The sequence below is a fragment of the Leptopilina heterotoma genome, unplaced genomic scaffold (assembly GCF_015476425.1).
Source record: "Leptopilina heterotoma isolate Lh14 unplaced genomic scaffold, ASM1547642v1 Lhet_165, whole genome shotgun sequence".
In the NCBI taxonomy this organism is placed as follows: Eukaryota; Metazoa; Arthropoda; class Insecta; order Hymenoptera; family Figitidae; genus Leptopilina; species Leptopilina heterotoma.
Genome location: NW_025110881.1, coordinates 40,097 through 62,989, shown reverse-complemented (window position 1 = coordinate 62,989; position 22,893 = coordinate 40,097). Strand labels below are relative to the sequence as shown.

Sequence of the window (22,893 nt, the reverse complement as noted above, 5' to 3'; positions counted from 1 at the left end):
TTGGACCACAATTGCTAGAGTCTTGGGATTATCACGACTTTGACAAGCATTGGCAGCCAATATTAATGACCAATTTATTATTTACCAATGCTTGAAAAGTAAATTAATGCTTGATTTTTACATGGTTACGAATATTCGACCAATGCTTGAAATCAATATTTTTCAAATACCAAAACTTAGCAAAAATTAAAAAAATAAATCATTAGTCTAAAAAAGGACAAGTAATTAAATTAATTCGAACACTCCATTAAAAATAGAATGTGATAAAAATCAGACGAAGATAATATTTGCCTTAAAGTTTAAGAATGCAAGCGTTCCATTTTTAGAACAATAATAAGCACTAAAGTACTAAAACAATATAGTACAAAATTACAACTAAATGATTTGGTTTAGTTAGCTTCACAGACATTGTTAACTTGACCAAAGAGGAAAGGGGCCGTCCATAAATTACGTAACATGTTTAGGGGGGAGGGGGGGTCCGAGAAAATGTTATCATATGTTACATGGGAGGGGGGGGGTCAATCATCATTGTTACGTAATATTTATAAGGATTTAAGGAACTTAATCTCTTTATAATGGATAAATTTTTAAAAAGCTGTCCCTTGCCGACACTTCAATATAAGTAAAACTCGAACCATTTCGCGAATCGATTCTTAGGAATAATATAAAATTATTGTTAAAAAATCAATGTTATATTTTTGGTTGTTCAGTATGATTAATAAAATTATTCCTCTAAATGTTTTTTATATTTAACTTAATTTTGTATTGTACGATATAACTACTAAAACTAACAGTAATAAACAAATTTGTTTCGAAAAACGTTAGTAAAAAAAATATTTTAAAAAATTACGTAACTATGATAGGGCGGGGGGTGTAAAACGATTTTGTTACAACTTGTTACATAGGGGAGGGGGGGGGGGGTTCAAAATTTCACTAAAAACGTGTTACGTAATTTATGGACGGCCCCAAACAGAATATCGTCAAAAGATCGAACCGGAAATCGCAAAGTTATAGTTAATAATTATAAATTTTGTAATTTGTATTTTTGTAATCTGATAAAGAGAGTGCATTGGTTTTTGACGGTTTTGAACTATTTTATAGACATTAAGGGGGTATTCTGGTCTAGAGGCCTCAATTTTAAGGCGTTTTTCCGAGTGGGATAAAAAAGAAAGTTTAACATTTTTAATATTTACTTTTTTTGCAAGTTGTTTATTAATGTTCAAAGAATACAGAAAAAAATTAGGAAAAAAAATAATTAAAAATTTTAAAAGTTATGAACTGGTGAAGTGGGAAATGAAAAAAATTCTTGTTAACACGATAACTCAAAATCTACTCAACCGATTTACTTCAAATTTTGTAGAAATGTTCTTTGTATATCTCTTTATGGTCGGAACCTTGGATTTTGAAAAATATTTTTTTTACTATTTTTAAAAAATTCAAAAAAGTTAAAAAACAGAATCAAAAAACACCATTTTTTTAAATCGTCGCCATTTTGCTAAAAAATTTTATTTTTTTTCCAAGGTACCGACCATAGCGAAGCCTTTAATAATCAAGAATTTCTTTGAGTTTTTTGTTTTAGAACATTACAAAAGTCTCCACACAGTCAACCAGTACGCACTTTCTTTTTTTCAGTCACCACTTCATCAGTTTATAACTTTTAAATTTTTTTATTATTTTGTTTCCTAATTTTTTTCTGTACTTTTTAAACATTAATAAACAACTTGCAAAAAAAGTAAATACTAAAAATGTTAAACTTTCTTTTTTATTCTACTCGGAAAAACGCCTGAAATTGAGGTCTATAGACCAGAATATTCCCTTAAAGGATTATGAATGCAAAGATTACCAGAAGAGAGGTAGTTTTGATCGAGTACACGTGTCGTAATATGCGATAAATAAAAAAAAGAAAATATGGGGGCGCGCACAATCGAACGAATATGTTGAAGGTACGCTTATACATATACAAACATATACTTCAGACATGGTGATTACTTATCAGAATTTATTAATTTCCTTGATGGTTTTTAGCTGCTTCGAGTGACAGATTGTACCCGAGTGTGTACTCGCGTATGTCACGGTGCTCTTATAATTAAACTTGATGAAACGTGGAGCGCAAACGTGTGTAATTCGATTCGCAGCTGCATTAAAAACCGGGAGGATGTGTACCTGCTTAATTATAATGAGGTAATATTTCTTTTTAAAGAAGCATCGGCATTCTTGTGCCTTTAAATCAATATTGCCATACTTATATACACTGAAAAAAATTTGGTCAAAATCTTCAACTACTATTACGCCTAGTTGAGTGGAAAGTTAAAATTAATTACTTTTTTAGTTTTGCTAACAATTTTTGTGTAGTTGATTTTACTACTTTTGATGTAGTTAAAGAATAATAGTTTAGATGACTAAAAAAAGTAGTTAAATTACAAGAACAACTATAAAATCTAATTACACCAACTAAATTCTTAGTTCGTTTTACTACTTTTTGGTAGTCAATATAACTTTTTAAATTCAGTTGACCACCTATTGAATCACGCAGAGTAGTTAAAAAATAGTCAAACGTACTAGAAATTTTTTTAAGTATAACAGTAAATGCACAAAAAAAGAACTATACTTTTTATTTCAATTTTGGGGTGAAAATTTCTTGCAACTTTCTTTTAGGTGAGGGCGCCACACTCTATGTGAATTAGCATACGAAGAATAAAGAATAATCAAATTTACTATGAGGAGTGTCAAACTAGAAAAAGTTGACACTCTTCTGTTTACAACTTAACCTGAGGAGTGTTAAATTTACATTCCTCATATAATAAGTTTAATTACACAGGGAGACGCATGCTTATTCCCGAAATCTTTTTTGACCAAATAGTTATTTGATATAAAACTACTTAACTTAAAATTCACATAATATGCACATTATTTGACATAAATTTCATTGCACACAAAAACCATTTAACATAAATATAATTTGTCATAGAATTCATTAAACAGAAATATTATGTTACATAAAACTCAGATAACTTAATTCCCATTTGACATAAAAATTATATAACATAAATTGCTATTGACATACACTACCGTCCGTGAGTATCAGGACGGCCCTTTTTTCATTCGAGTGGAAAAATGCTTAAAACGTAGAAAATAAGAATGACAAAAAATTTTCGTATTTTTTTCCTGAAAGCTAATTAAATTATGAAAAGACTGAGACCTGATCGAAGAATTTTCGTTGACTATTCTGTCAGATACAGAAAAAATACTGGATTTTGCATGCTTTTCGTAATTTTTTTATTTCTCGAAAACTAATTAACTTTTATTAGCGCTCTTGGTCTTGTTTTAATCTCTATTTAATGTAGAATCTAAATTATTAACTGGTATTGTAAAATAAATTTTTCAAAAAAAATTTGAAACTGTAAAAGTAGGATTAAAAATATTCAAAAAATTATCATGAATATTAAAGTGTCAAAAAGGTTAATGTAAAATATGTTGATTTAATAGATATACTAAAATTCAAAACAGCTTTTTCATTACTTAATTATTTAATTAAAAAAAAATTTTTTTTTGTTGAAAAAGTGTCAATCTGTTTTTCAAAATTTTTTTATCCGACTTTCACAGTTTCAAATTTTTTTGAAAAAATTTATATCACAATACCATTAATTAATTTAGATTTTACATTGAATAGAGATTGAAACAAGACCAAGAACGTTAAAAAAAGTTAATTAGTTTTCGAGAAATTAAAAAATTACGAAAAGCATGCAAAATCCAGTATTTTTTCTGTATCTGACAGAATAGTCAACGAAAATTCTTCGATCAGGTGTCAGTCTTTTCATAATTTAATTAGCTTTTAGGAAAAAATACGAAAAATTTTTGTCATTTTTATTTTCTACGTTTTAAGCATTTTTCCACTCATGAAAAAAGGGGCGTCCTGATACTCACGGACGGTAGTGTAAAAATCATTTAACATAAATTTCATTTAACGTCAATTTTATTTGTTATAAAATTCATTTGACATCAATTTCATTTGGTATAAATGTCATTTAACGTAATTCTCATTTGACATAAATATCATTATATCTAATTGGTTACTTTTAAAATTCGCGCCGATATTGTTATGTAAAATGTAATTTGTGTAAAATGATTTTTATGGCAAATGAGAATTTTGTTGAATCACTTTTATGAAAAATGAGAATTGTGTTAAATGTCTTTTATGTCAAATGAACTTTATGTCAAATGAAAATTATGTTAAATGGGATTTATACTAAATGAAATTTATGTCAAGTAAATTTTATGCCAAATGAGAATTATGTTAAATGGCATTTATGCTAAATGAAATTTATATAAATTAAATTTTACGTTAAATAATAATTATGTTAAATGATATTCACGTCAAATGAAATTTATGTCAAGCTAATTTTATGTCTAATGATATTTATGTCAAATGAGAATTACGTTAAATGACATTTATGCCAAATGAAATTGATGTCAAATGAATTTTATAACAAATAAAATTTACGTAAAATGAATTTTATGTCAAAAGAAATTTATGTTAAATGATTTTTATGTCAATAGAAATTTATGTTACATAATTTTTATGTCAAATGGGAATTAAGTTATCTGAGTTTCATGTAACATAATATTTCTGTTTAATGAATTCTATGACAAATTATATTTATGTTAAATGGTTTTTGTGTGCAATGAAATTTATGTCAAATAATGTGCATATTATGTGAATTTTAAGTTAAGTAGTTTTATATCAAATAACTATTTGGTCAAAAAAGATTTCGGAAATAAGCATGCGTCTCTACACAGGACCACACAATTTTTTTTAAAGAAAGTATTGACCTGACCATGTTTTTTATATATTTTTTGGGTCGCTTAATTCGAATCCGAACTCAGTTTTGCGCCATCACGTCAAGTTTCTTCGAAATGGCGGATCCAATATGGCTGTAGAATTTTTTAAAAATATATCAGATTTACTTCAAACTTGTTACTCGGGGGTTCTTGGGGTCGCTGAATACGAATTTCACCTTAGTTTTTAAAAATTAAAAATGTCGGATCCAATATGACTGATGTATTTTTAAAAAAATTATCAGATTTATTCGAAACTTGTTATTTGGGGGTTTTTGGGGTCGCTGAATACGAATTTCACCTTAGTTTAAAAAAATCTAAAATGGCGGATCCAATATGGCTAACGAATTATTTAAAAATTTCTCAGATTTAAAATTTTTGAAAACTAAGGTGAAATTTGTATTCAGCGATCCGAAAACCCCCAAGTATAACGTTTCGGGTAAATCCAATAATTTTTTTAAAAATTGGTCAGCCATATTGGATCCGCCATTATGAATTTTTCAAACTGAGGTGAAATTCGTATTTAGCAACCCCAAAAACCCCCGAGTAACAAGTTTCAGGCGAATTAGGTATATTATTTTTTCAGAATTTTAAAGTTGTTTTCTAATAGAATCTTCTGCTTATTTTTATTTAAAGCTTGTTTACAGTCAGTTTTTTTTAAATTTTATTAATTTCTGGAGAAACTTGACGTGATGGCGGAAAACTGAATTCGGATTCGAATTCAGCGACCTAAAAAACATATAAAAAACATAGTCCGGTCAATACTTCCTTTAAAAAAATGTTGTGGTCTTGTGTTATCATTAATTTTTTATTTTTCTCCGTGCATTGGTTAAGGGGTTACACTACTTTGACCCGTTCAAAACATAAGCTTTTTCAACAATTTTTATTGAAGAATAGAAATTTTTTTAGGAAAATTAAATTACAGTAAGGTATTGTACTACTCTTGAACTACAAAAAAATATATATAAGGGGCATTCTTTCTGAACGGGAGACCCCTATCCATCCAAAAATAAATTTGACCTAGAGTGTTCTATTTGGTATTAAAATTTAGCTCTTTGTGTCTACTTTTGAATGCAAAGTGGCCAAACACGAAATTCAAGATGGCTGACATAATATGGCTGAAAATGTAATTAGAATTCATAAAATTCATTTTAAATTCCTATGCCAAAAAGATTTATTTTGACGAAAAAAGTTGTACGAGGTCTCAAAATTTAGCTGTTAATGTCTACTTCAAAATACAAAATGAAAAATTAAAATATTCAAGATGGCGGCCACAATATAGCGGCTAATTTTTTAAAATTGATTAAATTCACTCAAAACTTATTACTCGGGCGTTTTTTTGGTCGCTGATTACGAATCTTGAGTTAGTTTTCAAAAAATGCAATATGGAGGATCCAATACGGTAGACGAATTTCTGAAAAAACTCACGAATTCGCAAAAAAACTCGTAATTCGAAAGTTTTTTAGGTCGCTGATCACGAATCTGCTCATTAATATCAAACACTAAAAACAGCGGATCTAATATGGATAGTTAAGTTCAGGTTTGTTAAGACAAGACTAGTTTTGGGCCAATAAGCTAAGGTAAATTAAGATCAGTGTCCAGGCAGTCAAATCAAGACTAGTATGGGTCCAACCAGCCAAGGTAAGTGTCAAGGCAGTCAAGTCAATTCTAGTTTAGGTCCAACCAGCCAAGGTTAGACAAGATCAGTGCCCAGGCAGTCAAGCCAAAACTAGTTTAGGTTCAACCAGCCAAGGTAAGACAAGATCAGTGCCCAGGCAGTCAAGCCAAGACTAGTTTAGGTCAAACAAGCCAAGGTGAGACAAGATCAGTACCCAGGCAGTCAAGCCAAGACTAGTTTAGGTCCAACCAGCCAAGGTTAGACAAGATCAGTGACCAGGCAGTCAAGCCAAGACTAGTTTAGGTCCAACCAGCCAAGGTAAGACAAGATTAGTGCCCAGGCATTCAAGCCAAGACTGGATTAGGTCCAACCAGCCAAGGTAAGACAAGATCAGTGCCCAGGCAGTCAAATCAAGACTAGTATGGGTCCAACCAGCTAAGGTAAGACAAGGTCAGTGCCTAGACAGTCAAGTCAATTTTAGTTTAGGTCCAACCAGCCAAGGTTAGACAAGATCAGTGCCCAGGCAGTCAAATCAAGACTAGTATGGGTCCAACCAGCTAAGGTAAGACAAGGTCAGTGCCTAGACAGTCAAGTCAATTTTAGTTTAAGTCCAACCAGACAAGGTAAGACAAGATCAGTGCACAGGCAGTCAAGCCAAGACTAGTTTAGGTCCAACCAGCCAAGGTAAGACAAGATTAGTGCCCAGGCAGTCAAGCCAAGACTGGATTAGGTCCAACCAGCCAAGGTAAGACAAGATCAGTGCCCAGGCAGTCAAGCCAAGACTAGTTTAGGAACAACCAGCCAAGGTTAGACAAGATCAGTGCCCAGGCAGTCAAGCCAAGACTGGATTAGGTCCAACCAGCCAAGGTAAGACAAGATCAGTGCCCAGGCAGTCAAGCCAAGACTAGTTTAGGAACAACCAGCCAAGGTTAGACAAGATCAGTGCCCAGGCAGTCAAGCCAAGACTAGTTTAGGTCCAATCAGCCAAGGTTAGAGAAGATAATTGCCCAGGCAGCCAAGTTTGTCAAGCCAATTTGATACCCATCAAAAAATGAAAAAATGGCTTGACTGCCTGATCACTGATCTTGTCTAACCTTGGCTGGTTGGACCTAAACTAGTCTTGGCTTAACTGCCTGGGCACTGATCTTGTCTCACCTAGGCTGGTTGGACCTAAACTAGTCTTGGCTTGACTGTCTGGGTACTGATCTTGCCTCACCTTGGCTGGTTGGACCTAAACTTGTTTTGGCTTGACTGCCTGGGCACTGATCTTGTCTAACCTTGGCTAGTTGGACCTAAACCAGTCTTGGCTTGACTGTCTGGGCACTAATCTTGTCTTACCTTAGCTGATTGGCCCAAAACTAGTCTTGTCTCGACTTCCTGGTCACTGATCTTGTCTAACCTTGGCTTGTTGGACCTAAACTAGTCTTGGCTTGACTGCCTGGGCACTTATCTTGTCTCACCTTGGCTGGTTGAACCTAAACTAGTCTTGGCTTGACTGCCTGGGCACTGATCTTGTCTAACCTTGGCTGGTTGGACCTAAACTAGAATTGACTTGACTGCCTAGGCACTGACCTTGTCTTACCTGGGCTGGTTGGACCCATACTAGTCTTGATTTGACTGCTGATCTTAATTTACCTTAGCTTATTGGCCCAAAACTAGTCTTGTCTTAACGAACCTGAACTTAACTATCCATATTAGATCCGCTGTTTTTAGTGTTTGATATTAATGAGCAGATTCGTGATCAGCGACCTAAAAACTTTCGAATTACGAGTTTTTTTGCGAATTCGTGAGTTTTTTCAGAAATTCGTCTACCATATTGGATCCTCCATATTGCATTTTTTGAAAACTAACTCAAGATTCGTAATCAGCGACCAAAAAAACACCCGAGTAATAAGTTTTGAGTGAATTTAATCAATTTTAAAAAATTAGCCGCTATATTGTGGCCGCCATCTTGAATATTTTAATTTTTCATTTTGTATTTTGAAGTAGACATTAACAGCTAAATTTTGAGACCTCGTACAACTTTTTTCGTCAAAATAAATCTTTTTGGCATAGGAATTTAAAATGAATTTTATGAATTCTAATTACATTTTCAGCCATATTATGTCAGCCATCTTGAATTTCGTGTTTGGCCACTTTGCATTCAAAAGTAGACACAAAGAGCTAAATTTTAATACCAAATAGAACACTCTAGGTCAAATTTATTTTTGGATGGATAGGGGTCTCCCGTTCAGAAAGAATGCCCCATAAATTTCTTTTTTTTTTAAATTGTCGTTTCGACAGATGATATGTTTAAGTGCTTTAAAAATGTATCGCCATACGGTGGACACTATAACTCAGTCCAGAATTAAGCTAGACCAAAAAGTAAAAATGCTTTAGTTTCTGTAGCTCAAAATCTAGCGAAATACGTATCCGTTTTAAAACAAATTTATTTTTTGCAAATTGGCATCGATTTGAAGAAAAAAGTCCGTATTTTTGCCTAAACGCGTTTAAAGTTTTCATTACAATGTTAACGTTAGCGCGCGACCCTGCTTGATCAGTTCGAAAATTGTCTTTTTACTTGAGATATCGATATACATATGTATAACTAATGACATACCATTTTGATGACCATAAGGAGTATTTTAAGCAAAAAAAAATTTCAATTTTTTGAAAATTTCAAAGTGGTGTAACCCCTTAAAATCACCCGCAACCAAAATTGTATTATCTGTGGGTGGATAATATATAATACCATAGTTACCATACCATACTTTTAAAGTTACTTTTAAATGTATGAATTAAAATAATATGTATCCTTTTTTTCATCCACATACATTTGTATACAAATAAATCTCAAGAATGTTATCCAAACCAATCATAACATTATCTATTCAATCCTTATTAATACAATTAATTCAAAATTTAATCAATCACTATTTATCTTAACTTTTCTATCCAAATTTATTCTGGTTTTTTCTTTGTTAATCTCTTGTAATCCCTACATTTATTCATTGTAGGGATAAGTAAATTTAAGTGATCCATACGAATTACTTAAATTTTATCTTAATCCATAATTTCTTTACCTGATTCAATCGAAGAGGAAACCAATCTTTCTTAATCATATTTTTGAGGGGCCGTCCATAAATTACGTAACACGTTTTTAGTGAAATTTTGAACCCCCCCTCCCCTATGTAACAAGTTGTAACAAAATCGTTTTACACCCCCCCCTATCATTGTTACGTAATTTTTTAAAATATTTTTTTTACTAACGTTTTTCGAAACAAATTTGTTTATTACTGTTAGTTTTAGTAGTTATATCGTACAATACAAAATTAAGTTAAATATAAAAAACATTTAGAGGGATAATTTTATGAATCATACTGAACAACCAAAAATATAACATTGATTTTTTAACAATAATTTTATATTATTCCTAAGAATCGATTCGCGAAATGGTTCGAGTTTTACTTATATTGAAGTGTCGGCAAGGGACAGCTTTTTAAAAATTTATCCATTATAAAGAGATTAAGTTCCTTAAATCCTTATAAATATTACGTAACAATGATGATTGACCCCCCCTCCCATGTAACATATGATAACATTTTCTCGAACCCCCCCCTCCCCCCTAAACATGTTACGTAATTTATGGACGGCCCCTTATCAAACATAATCTATTTTAAATAATCTTCAATATTTTCTATCTCATGATCTAATTAGAGTTTTATATCTATATAAATCTCTGGAATTAAATCTAAAACAATTTTTTCAATAGGCTAATTTTATTTAATTACAGTAGTCTGGAACTAAATATATCTTTGACTTTCAAACATTATGGTATCCAAATCTATCTATTATGATTGTTTCTAATGGTTGGTTTTACTATCAATCGAATAACATAGATAACTTGCAAACTAAAATTTATATCAGTTATATAAAAATATTGAAATTAAATTTCAATTTTATTTATTGAAATAAATTTATTTTTTATTTTATTTTTAATTTTATTTTATTAAATATTAGCGTATAAAATAATAAAATATTAATAATAATAATAATATTAGCGTTGTCAGCTAAAGATCGCGTCCGACTTTTTGAGGAAGGGATCATAGACGTAACCTGGGCACTTATCGGGCTTCTGGCTGGATCCCAGCCAGAATTGATACACCATTTTATTCGGTGGCTATTTGGGCGAAATCTAAGAGCACTCTACTAGGGCCTGACTAATATTATAATGGTTTTTTGAAAATTATTTTTTTTAACTAATTCGTAATTAAATTTGTGTTTTATATGCAAAAACAAATTGAAATGTCAAATTGACATCCTGGAACAATAACTGCTCGCACTAGGTTTTAAAAAAGCAACCTCTTCAAAGAAGACTTGCTCAAATTTTAATTTTATTTTTAATAGAAAAAGTAAGCTATTCAATGCACAGGAAATGTTTGGAAAATTTTTTGTTTTTATGTCTTTGGTTTCCTGAAAATTAAAAGGTTAAAATAATAATGTGAAATTATTCATCTTTTTTATAACTGTCATTTTTGAGGGTTAAAAAACTTTATCTTTTTTTATAACCAATAAGATTAGAATTCGAAGCAGAAATAGAAGAATAATTTCAACTCTAAAAAAAGAATATATTCTGAAGAATTTTCAAACAAGATAATTTATCGAGGTAAAAATATAATTTACACATAAACTTTGTTTAAGTTTTTGTAACCTATACAATTATTCTGTTAAACCTTTTGCATAATTGAATTTTACTTTGCTAAACTTTTACACATATTACTTTTTCTTTTAATATAAAATACACGTTTATAAACACAAACAGTATTAATTTTCTATATTTTATTGTTAATCAGCTGTGTAGTTTGACAGAAAATAATTAAATTTTGAAAAGTTCAAAAATTTTATATGATCTACATTTAAATAATTGAAATATAATTATAATTTAATTTAAATATAATTTTCTATTTCTTTATATTTTCTATATTTAAATGTTTTCTATTTTTATATATTTATTGTATGTTATTGTGTCAAATTTGATAACTGAAAATTTTTGTTTGTTATTTTGAAGTCAAAATAAAAAAATTCCAGTTTTCAACTAAAGATGCAGATTCAGTGGCAGGTAAAAACTTTATTAATATAAAAAAACAAATTCTGAATTAAGAAATATTACTTTTATGTCAAGATAATAACTTTAAATTTTTTAAGTTGAAATTAAACTGTCCAGAATTCAAGTATTTCCTAGTAAGGCTTTCAAAAAACTGAAACCGACTTGTCCCCTACCAGATCTGATATTCCTTTTACGTGAAAAATTAGTCCATCTAGCCCCTGACCAGAAACCGACTTCTATTCGGGCGAACTTGGGCTTTTTCCACACGGGACAAATCCCAGAAAATTAACTAACATACCATTCGAAAGATTATTAAATTTTGCGATTAATAATACATAACTGAAAATTTTAATAATTTATACAAAGTTTGCAGCAATTGACAAATTTGACAAAAAAATTTTAAAAATAAAATTTTTTTAATCCCTGCACATTTTTTAAAAATTGTAAAAAAAATTTGAAACTTATATAGGTGTGATCATTCAAGTCTCATATTTAATTTACGACCAAAAGAGTTCAAAAATCTTATTCGGTGAATAAGATATCATTATAAACGTCCGAGCATGTTTTTTGACAAATGCAGTGAATTAGTCGATTTTGAACGGTTTTTGGCTGAAAATGCTTTGCCGTTTATAATGATATCTCGCTAAACGATTAAGATTTTTTAACTCTTTTGGTTTTAAATTAAAGATGAGACTTGAATGATCACACCTATATAAGTTTTAAATTTTTTCTACAATTTTTAAAAAATGTGCAGGGGTTGAAAAAATTTCCAAAAAAATTTTATTTTTAAAATTTTTTTGTCAAATTTGTCGATTGCTGCAATCTTTGTATAAATTATTAAAATTTTCAGTTATGTATCATTAATCGTAGAATTTAATTATCTTTCGAATGGTATATTTGTTAATTTTCTGACATTTGTATTTACAAAAAAATCGTGATTTAAAGATTTTTGTTTTTGGGCCGTGCGCGTGCAGCCGTACCGATAATTTCCGACTGTAGTGTATACTAAACTGTTGATTTAGAAAACGATGTTAAAACCGTTAAAAATAATAAGTGATTAATATTTAATGCTGTTAAGAAACAAGTACATTAAGAAAAAAGAACCTCAAATGTCCCAGTTCTGCTTATTCACTTTTAAAAGTGAATTACTGTCATGCATATCACTGCAAAAAGAGGTGTCTTGGGTGGAGACGTTTTTGGTGTCTTAGACACCAAAAATGTCTTAAACCAAGACACCAATCAAGACACCTCTTTTTGCAGTGTTCAATGAAACGTTAATGAATATTACAAATAAATAAATAAAAAATGCAAAAAATTAAACTTTGATTTGCTTTATAGGATATGTTCAGGTATTGAAATGACGGTCTAGTGATAATCTAGTAACTTTATCCTTTTACTTTGATAAAATAAGAAAACTTTTTTTGAATAGAAATGGATAAGAAAGAATTTCAACATAGATCTATATTGTTAGAAATTAAAAGATATTAAATAATAAAAAAAATGTTTCTTTGGGATGGATTTAAATAGATAGAAAATTCTGGATAGAAAAAGATAATTTTCAAAAGACGCAAAGTATATACTTAGTAAGGATAGAAAACTTTTATCCATCAGTTTTTACCTACTTCTATCTTTCTACTTTCAACAAGGTTGGGTCGTGAACTTTTTAGCACAAAATAAATGCAATTTCTTATGTAAATTATAAAATAAATTCTTTTATATCATTATTAACACACTATAGATTACCATGATCCTAGATTAAGTAATAAATACATGATTATTTTTAAATAATATAACAATTTAAAAACAAGTAGAATTTATGAAAATTTATTTTTATTTAAAGTCACATTTAGTGTATAAGGGTTTTTAGAGTCGGTGAATTCGAATTTGACCTTAATTTTAAAAAATTCAAAATGGCGGACATAATTTTTGAAATTCATTTGGATTTTTATCAATTTCAGTATCTAAGGGTTTTTCGGGTCGCTGAAGTGGAGTTTGACCATCATTTTTAAAACTTCAATTCATTTACTTTTATTTAGCTTTAAGTTAGATTTTTGTACCGGAGGTACGGTACAAAGTTAACGGTAAAGGCAAACTGGAACGACGCATCGCTTTTATGAGAGTCTGGAGGCACGTCTGACTCGCCCTGTGTCTCCCGCTCGACTGACACTCGCTGTCGAAACCTCAACCGTACCGTGCTTGCGCGGAACGGGTGGGGGCAACTCACGCGCTGATTGGCTCTTGCCAAGGTGGAAGGGATGTCGCGGATGCGACTCAGTAGAGGCGCATAAATACCGCACATTTCCCTGACTCGCTTTCTCAGTTCAGATCATTTACATGGTTGCCACACAACCTGGAAAACCTGGAAATAGCATGGAAATTGAAAAAGGGTACCGTAAACTGGGGCTATTAGGAACAGATTTCAACTTTAAAGTCTTGCAACTTTTTTGTGTATTGAAGTAATTTGCCTTAATATTTTGTTTCTTTTCTTGATCTTGGCGAGCACATTGAAGGGTTAAATAATTGTCTTGATTAAAGCTGGAATTTTAAGCAAAAAAGACGAAAAAGACTCATTTTTTCGAAATTACAAAATGGGGCTATTAGGAACAAGGCGGTAAAAACATTTGGAAAACGTATTTAAAGTTAAATAAGTTATTTTTTATTGCTCGAAAGTAAACACAGAATATAAAACAAATGTAAAAGCAAAACTAAAAGAGCAAATGTGTGTTTTAAACGTTGCTGTATCATCAGTTGAGGTCGATTATGGAATCACTGGTCGTTTTTTGTGACTTGTCGGTACCAACACTCTTTTACAATTTCGAATCATCTTTGAACACTAAAAACCAAATTAGGTGATAAAAAACAAAAGAAATTACGAAAAACTTACGTTCTGACAACACACTATAACAATTCGGAAGAAATAATTGTGTTCCTTATATACCCGCCATTTGTGAATTTTGGTTTTTGTTTGTAAAATCTTACTGTAAATACAAAATAAATATATTTATTACTTAATGAACTCAATAAAGTTTCCCATAAGAAATCCTATTAATAAAAAACAATCACTTTGAGAAGTTAAAAATGAAACAACATACCTCAGCAATCAAATGTTTTCCACGTTTGGAACTTCACTAAAACACATTAAGTCACTTACAAGCTACTATTGTTCACAAAATAATTAATAATCACAATTATTGCATTGAAAAGTGTTGCCAGTTACTGCAGCAACAATTTTTCAAAAGCAAGTAACACAATTTATCGATAAACGGCGCCGATATCATCAACTCCACCCGAAAACAGAATTTTGTCCCTAATAGCCCCAGTTTACGGTATGGAAAACCTGGAAATAGCATGGAATTTGAACGAATTTCTGGAATTTTTTTCGGTTAATGAAAGATATTAAGAAAAATTCCATTTAACATGTTATTTTTCTTTAAAAATGTTAACATGCAATTTTCCTTTTCCATGTTATCTTCTCTTTAAATCAATTTAATTTTTTTTTAATTATTGACTAAAACTGTGAAAAATGTTGTTAAGATTGTTCTAAAAAAAGGATTTTATATCTTTATTAGTATTACGATTGTTAAAATTTTTTGTTACTATTTGCTTTTTGTTCAACATTTTGAACAAAGTTTAAAGATGAAAATTATTTAATTTAGACATGACTTCAATGTTCTAATTATGGCTGATTCTTTCGAAAGTGACATTTTTGATAACTCGATTAATTTTATAGAATCTACTCTCTAATAATATTATTAACCATTTTCATAGTAATAATTTATAATTGAACTAAATTTTTATGGTTTTTTCAAACTCTTAGAAATTTTTTAAAAATAGTGCCAAAAATACTATGTTTTTCTATCATTATGTGCATTTTAAAAATTTTTGGACCTACGTTTTATATGTGATAAAAATGTTTAAATTTTGTCTTCAGTTTAAGTTAAAATTACTTCACGATTATTAATGATGTTTTTATACATTAAAAATATTTTTAAAAAAATTTTAATGCACATTAAAATACAGTTAATGGTCTGATGTTTAATTTTTCTATATAATATTTATAAAAAAGAGGAATATTATTGCTTTTATAAATATCTAAATTTTACATATTGGACTAAGTAAAATTCAAAGAAGAAAGACTTTAATATTTTTAAATTAATTTTGCGCAACTTAAATTCTTACTTTTGAGTATGAAATAAAGTAGTTTCAATAGAAAAAACCATATAATTTAAAAAAAAAATTGAAAAATCAAATATCAAAAGTAGGGGAGAGTCTCCAGTTGTGAGACGGGAGTAGACATACAAGGGGGCTTCTGGGACACGGATCTAACGGAAAGTTATATGTAAGGTTTCTCGACCAATCAGGAGCAAGCTATAGTCTTGTTCCATCGGAAAGTTTGTTGTGGCTCGACCAAGAAGAATAAAAACTCTCAGCCAATCAGAAGCGAGTTTAAGCTTTTAAATAATAATATCGTGCAGAAATTGCCCTACCCGGGCCCTGACGCCACGTGAAACAGGGAACCCGACCGGGCCCTGGCCTGGCAGCTCGGTAAATCGGGCTTTCGTCATGGCCCCGGCCGGTTTTTTATTGTTTCATCCTGGTTTGGGGAACCCCGGTCTGGTCCCGGCCAGGCCTTTATCAAAAAAAAATTTCTACACCGATAATATCTCTCAAATGAGTAGTAGAAAAGAATTTTTTTTATTCCTTTTTTTCCTGTATAACTTTCACAATTTTATTATTTATTTTAATTATAGAAATGTTACAATCGAGTAAATAAAAACCTTGTCGTGTAAAACGTCTGCCGCAGCCAAGACACAGTTACATAATGATGTCCTCTGACGTGGGTGTTTACAAGGGACCTTAAGGGGATGTCAAAGTCGATGCGATTTTCCCATTGAAGCTCAATGCAAAAATCCAATCGACTTTGACACCGCCTTAAGGGTCCTAAAAGTTAGAGGGGATAGAAACCGGTTTTGACTATCTTGCAGAGAGTAGTAGGACAGAAATCGTTACACCCCTCAACTTAGAGTAAAATTAGTCTCTAATTTTTCAATTTTAAATTTCGTGTTGCGATAACATTTGTTTCAGGAATTGCTATGTATTCCGTTTGTATTGGAGCCGTCGGTGTAACATAAGTTTGTGGCGATGTGTTGACATTCGTTTTTACGCATAGTAGATTTATACAAAAATTCCTAGGGAATAACTTCGATAAACATTTAAATAAACCTATTTTGTAACCTGAATATAATAGTACAATTCCTATAGAAATATAACCGAAATAGCTAAGAACGGTATTACCAGTTTCTATTCAGGAATGTTTTCTTTTATCAGTTTTAATACTTTGTATTGTGGATTCTATGTTGTCTAGTGTTACCTTAAATTCTTTAATTTTATCGCTAGTTAACGATTCTTGTATAAGTGTCAGTTTATGTTTTAATAAGTCTAATTCTGTTACATTCATTGGCAGAGATACATTTTTCTTATAGTATATATTGTTGGAGATAGAGAATACATTTGATAATTTAAGTACAGATTTTGGTGTTTGTAACATACAATTACTTCTAGTAATATGAACAGCTGATTTCAATTTTATGGTTTCCGGGTGTCCATCACATATAGTGTTTATGTCCATCTGACTTTCTGGTATTAAAATATACTGGTTTTGCGCATTAAAGGAATGAAAATTAATTCCTGTAGGTACTTGGAATATAGACACCTGACAAATTTTACTATCTAACATTTTTACACGAGATCTGAATAATTAACTTTCGCAAGAGTGAATTTCGCTTAAAAAATAAGAAGGCTGGGTTCTCTTACAGATTTTAATTTGTTCGACTTGTTTACAAGATTCTATTATGTATTTATCGCTGGGAACATAGTAACTATTATCTTGGTTAAGAAGAATAAATTCATGATTTGGGATAGCAGCTAAAAAGGTTTTTCCGTGCGGTTGAGTTATATGTATAAGGTGTAGGCAATGGAGAATGTCTGGTTCTGGTAGTGGTACAAGTAACGTATACGTCAGTTTTTTATCAATCACTGCGACGGAAAGTTCTGAAATATCTACGATAAATTGGTAGTTTTGTTCTTTAAGTCTGATGGGATATTTTAGATTTCTTTCCTCTTCTAGTTTCTTGAGTTCGTCCATAAGTACTTTTGGCGTTAGCAGCTGTGGGTGAACGATACCATGTTTTCCATCATTCACGGCATCTATCATAAGGTTAATATCTTCGCTAATTTCCCCTATTGTGATGGAGAAACTAAGTAGATGGTCCGTTAAATGTATATTTGTCTCGTGTTCGTTTGTCATATTTATTAATTTGTTAATGTTTTCAAACGTTTTAGAATTTGTACGACCTATATCGTGAGAGGCAGAATTGAGTAAGTTACGTATGATTATTGTTTGATTTCCTATCCTTCTTGAAAGTTCAGAATTATCTTCATAAAGTTTGTCCATGTTGTCATTTATCAAGTTTAGGTCGTCTTCTGTCAAGGTTCCAAATAGTGTCTTCGAAATTGCTCCTATTCCGTTGATCCATCCTCTTCGCTGTCGTGAATGTCCCAGAATATGGTCGAGGTTATTTTGAAGGGTTTTTAGTCTATCTAGCCGTCATTTAATTAATTCGATTTCTCTTCTTTCTGGGCAATTATTTTTACACTGTAAAAATTACATTAAAATGTAATCGAAGGATTCCTAATTTTCGTTCTAGAGTTTGTAATGCCACTGTATTAATAACATTTAACCATCGTGTTTCTAAATAACTATTTAAAAATAAATACTAACGATGCTCGTAGAATTTGGTTCTCGTTTCGTTAACTGTCTCTACAATTTCCCTACAGCGTTGGGTTTCTCTACTTCCCTGCTCTCCGTTTGTTGAGAGAACCATCGGTAGTATTCGTTAGTCAAGCTTTTCCTGTCTTCATTATTAGGGGTCTCAGGTTCCGGTATTGGTGAAAATGATAATCTTGAGAATGGGGTAAAGGATGTGTTTGGATCTTCTGTGTTGGGTTCTGGTGTCGAGAGATCTCGTTCTTTGTTGCTTTCGAGCACTTCTATCTCAGGTAGTTCTGCCTGAAGTTCCACGATTTATGGTTAAGTCTTCTGATGACAATTCTTCTATTGGAAAAACGCGAGATAATGCATTAGCGGATTGGTTTTCTGAGCCCTTTTTATATTCTATCTCGTAATCAAATTCTTCCAATCTTAATCTCCATCTCATAAGTTTGGAAGAAGGGTCTTTGACATTAAACAACCATTTTAATGCCTGGTGATCAGTTAAGATCTTGAATTTTTTTCCCAATAAATATTGCCTCAACCTTTTAACTGCTTACACTATAGCCAAGAGTTCTTTTTCTGTTGTGGTATAATTCATTTCTGGTGTGTTGAGTGTTCGTGAGATGTAACAACAGGGATGCCCGTCTTGAGACAATATTGCCCCAAGTCCAACGTTAGAAGCATCTGTAGTAAGAGTAAAATTCCCTGAAAAATCTGGGTATTTTAATACTGGTGCCGAGAACAATAGTTGTTTTAAATGTTCGACAGCTTCTTGGCAACTTTTGGTCCAGAGAAAGGGGTTATCCTTTTTTGTAAGTTCGGTTAGGGGTTTGGCGATGGTACTATAGTTACAGATAAATTTTCTATAATAACCTGAGAGTCCCAGGAAACTCCTAATTTCAGTAATGTTTTTTGGTTGCTTAAAATCAATTACAGCTTGGATTTTATCAGTATTTGGTTTTACTCCTTCAGACGTTATCACATGTCTTAAATATTCCAGTTCTGGTCGAATGTACTCATACTTGTCGGGTTGTAACTTTAGTCCAGTTGTGCGGAGTCTTTCAAAGACGGTAACGAGGTTGGTATTATGTTGTTGTAGCGTAGATCCAAAAACTATAATGTCGTCAAGATAAGCGAAGCAAATTTTTCCAATCAGTCCGCGTAAGGCATTGTCAATCATTCGTTGAAATGTGGCTGGTACGTTTTTGAGTCCAAAAGGCATTCGTTGGTACTCAAAATGTCCGTCAGGTGTGGAAAAAGCGGTATATTTTTGACTCTCCGGATCCATGGGAATTTGGTGAAACCTTGAACTTAAATCAAGAGCAGAAAAGAATTTAGAGTTTCCAAGGTTCGAGATAATCTCATCGATGACCGGTAGGGGGTAAGCATCTTGATCGGTGTAAAGATTGAGGTTACGAAAATCAATAACTATCCTTCATTTCTTCTTACCAGATGCGTCCATTTTCTTTGGTACAACCCAAATGGGTGCGTTGAATGGCGAATTTGAATCGATTATAATTTGTTTTATTTTTTGTTCTGAAATTTGTTTTTCAATCTCTGGTTTATGGTGTTCAGGTGGTCTGTAACCTTTGGTGTTGATGATTTTATCCTCTTTAAGGATAATTTTATGGGTAGTCAAATTTGTACAAGGTAAAGGGTCTCCTTCTAGTGTAAATATGTCATGGTATCCGCTAATGATTTTGATTATGTGTTTCTTAATTTTTGGTTCTAAATGATCCAATCGTAAACAATCTAACACCCTTTTACTCCTATCTAACCATTTCTCGTTATCAATTTGTCTTGTCGGGATACCGTTTAGCTTCATTCCGGTCGCTTTAATGTTGAAACCTTTTGTTTCAAACGTCTTATACTCGTTTGTTGGATTCGAGATTGGTATTTTTATCGAGTTGTTCCTTATTGTATAAATAGAATCAGGAAAATATTTGTTGTTTATGAGGACCGCGGTTTTGTGCGTTGACCGAATAGGGAAAGTGACCAGTTGTATTGTGTAGGGTGGTATTATAATACCATCATCGATGAGCGGGTGGCAAACACCATTGAGCCGTAAATTGTCGTTAGTTAGGACATATTTGTATTGGTGAAGAAAAGGTAATCCCATTATGCTATCTTCTGGTATGGGAAAGTTCTCCTCCACAATGTGGAACACATGTGAAACTCCTAAATAACATAGTGTTATTTCATGCGATGAAGTATGTTTTTCGTTACTCATGCAAAATCTTTTAGTCCTTTCTATCTTTGTAAATCCGGTGGGAATTTTATTGTTCTTTAAAAGATTTATTGATGATCCTGAGTCGACCAATAATCTTGCGTCTCCCAGCTTGGCTCCTCAAATGATTGCTGATTGCAATCTTCTTCCGGATATAGCGGATACTCGTTCTTTGTTACCTCCGGGTCCCCTCCAGTTATATTGCAATTCAGATTGCCCGCTTCTTCTTGCTCTTCTATTGTGTGCACTCTTTGGGGAGGTCGTCTGTTGTACTGTCCCACTGGAAAATCCTGCGTTGGTCTGTTGGGACACTGACTTTGCAAATGTCCAATTTGTTTGCAATTGAAACATGTTATCTGGGCCCTTTGTTGTAGGGGCATGCTGTGATTTGGAACTTTATTCACAGCTGACGGTCGATGATTTTAGGTCCCGGAATAGAGATTTGACTGGGATGAAAATTTCTGAGATTGATTTAAAATAGACGGGTTTGGATGTGGAATTGAATAAGCTGTTCTGGGGCCTAATTTGTTGTTAACAGGGGCTCTGTTTCTCAATCTTTCGCGATGCCATGCTTCAGCTTCAAGCGCAAGCTGTTGAGCTTCTGGAAAAGATTTAGGTCTTAAAGGTTGCACCTGTATGCTAATTTCGTCGCGCAGGTTCATTATATATCTTTTAGTTGCTACACGTTCCTCTATTTTTATAGCAACGCTCCTCTCCATACGTTGCGTATGCTCTCCTTGGATAGCATAATTTAACTCGTTGAGCAGTTGTCTGTACTTCAAGTTGTAAGATTGTACTGTGTCATTCCCCTGACGACAGTTTTCCAATCTACTCCGACATAATTCAATAGAGCAGGAAGGGGATAGATTTGATTTTAGGGCGTCATAAAGGTCTTCATAACTTTCTATACTTGCATACCTTATTGCTCTTTTCGCGTGATCAATAATTTTTCCTGCAATTATAAATCTTAATAACAAATCAGGTTCAAAACAATCACGCCGGGCCCTTTTTATACTTCTAATAAAATCTTGTACGCCCATATCGTCCCGTCCATTAAGAATTTCTGTAGTTCTGATGAGATCTTTAGCAGGGGAGAGACATGTCGCGTGGTTTTGTTGATGGTTCGGGAGGGCGTGAGCACCTTGCTGTGTTGAAGATGGTGGGGTTGTAACGTTAGAAGTGAGATTGCTAGCATGGTGTGTGGCAGGTAACCCGCTTGAATTTTCAGTCCTATGTAAAGATTCTTTAACTGTTGACGCTTCTACCAAATTCCTATTGTCATTATCCTCTTCGTCTGACGTCATATCTTCTTTATCTACCTCGGATTTCTCTTCGTCTTCTGTTAAAAGGTGACCGCCTCGCCTAGCTAATATTTTTATTTCGTCCGCTCTTCTTAAATTTTGTTCGTTTAACAATTCGATGTTTTTCTCTACTCCGTCCATTTTGTTTAGTACTAAAGAAAGTTGTCCCATAATTTGTTGCAGTGTATTTACGTCTACATTTGTTAGTGATGTATCCATTTTGGCAATTGTTTTGGAAATTTTGTCAGTAATAATTTCTTTCTCAGTATCGTCTGTACAAGGGGATGGAGTTTGACGGAGATAACGGGTATATGCGCTAAATGCCAGTTTAATTTATACACACACAAAAATTAAGGATTATTTCAAACTACTATCGTTTGTTAACAATACAATTTAACCCGTAAAATGTTAAATTCAAATAATTTTGGTTTACTATTATTACTTTTCGCTTCACAAAAATAGTTGGAAAATATAGTAAATCAATAAAATATGTTGTCAGAAATTTATAGAATGCGTTAATCGAAGCGATTTTAATTTTAAATGAGTTGGTAATAATATATAACATATACCTTGTGAAAATTTTGTTACAATACTTTGATGCGAGGAGAGTGTTGTATGCAGTGGTGTACGTAGATGCAGCGCAGTTGGTGGTCCCAGTTGTCGTTTGACTCAGCTATGTTGAATAAGTATAGAAATTTGGGGCCCTGTTGCGTGGCGGCGACGGTTGTCCTTGAAATTCCTTTCCTCTATAGTGTGTTTTTTTCTGGGGAAAACTCACAGTTCGAATTTTCCTAAAAAAGTCTGTTTAAAACTTTCACAATTCAAAGAATTATTTCTTTGTTTTTACAATTAACTGTCACCGTAAAAACGAATTTCTCTGTTTTTTAAGTTCGAATTTTAAAAAAAAGTGTGTTTTAAATATTAACAATCCAAAGAATTATTTATTTCTTTTTACACTTAAGTGTCACAGTAAAAACGTATTTCTCTGTTTCTCACTTAAATTTCACAATTAGAATCGTTACACTGGGTCCTTTTTTGTGATATTATTTTACA

At 32.1% G+C, this 22,893-nt stretch overlaps 1 protein-coding gene across 1 annotated transcript in view; it reads left to right on the top strand.

The window, feature by feature from the left end:
- The first annotated feature begins 2,083 nt into the window (after positions 1–2,083).
- LOC122499077 (sodium/potassium/calcium exchanger 1-like) overlaps positions 2,084–22,893 on the top strand; it is a 33,570-nt gene continuing 12,760 nt past the window's right edge. The window contains exon 1 of the mRNA XM_043607150.1: positions 2,084–2,181. The gene's annotated coding sequence lies outside the window, so the exon portion shown is untranslated. The remainder of the gene's footprint in view (positions 2,182–22,893) is intronic.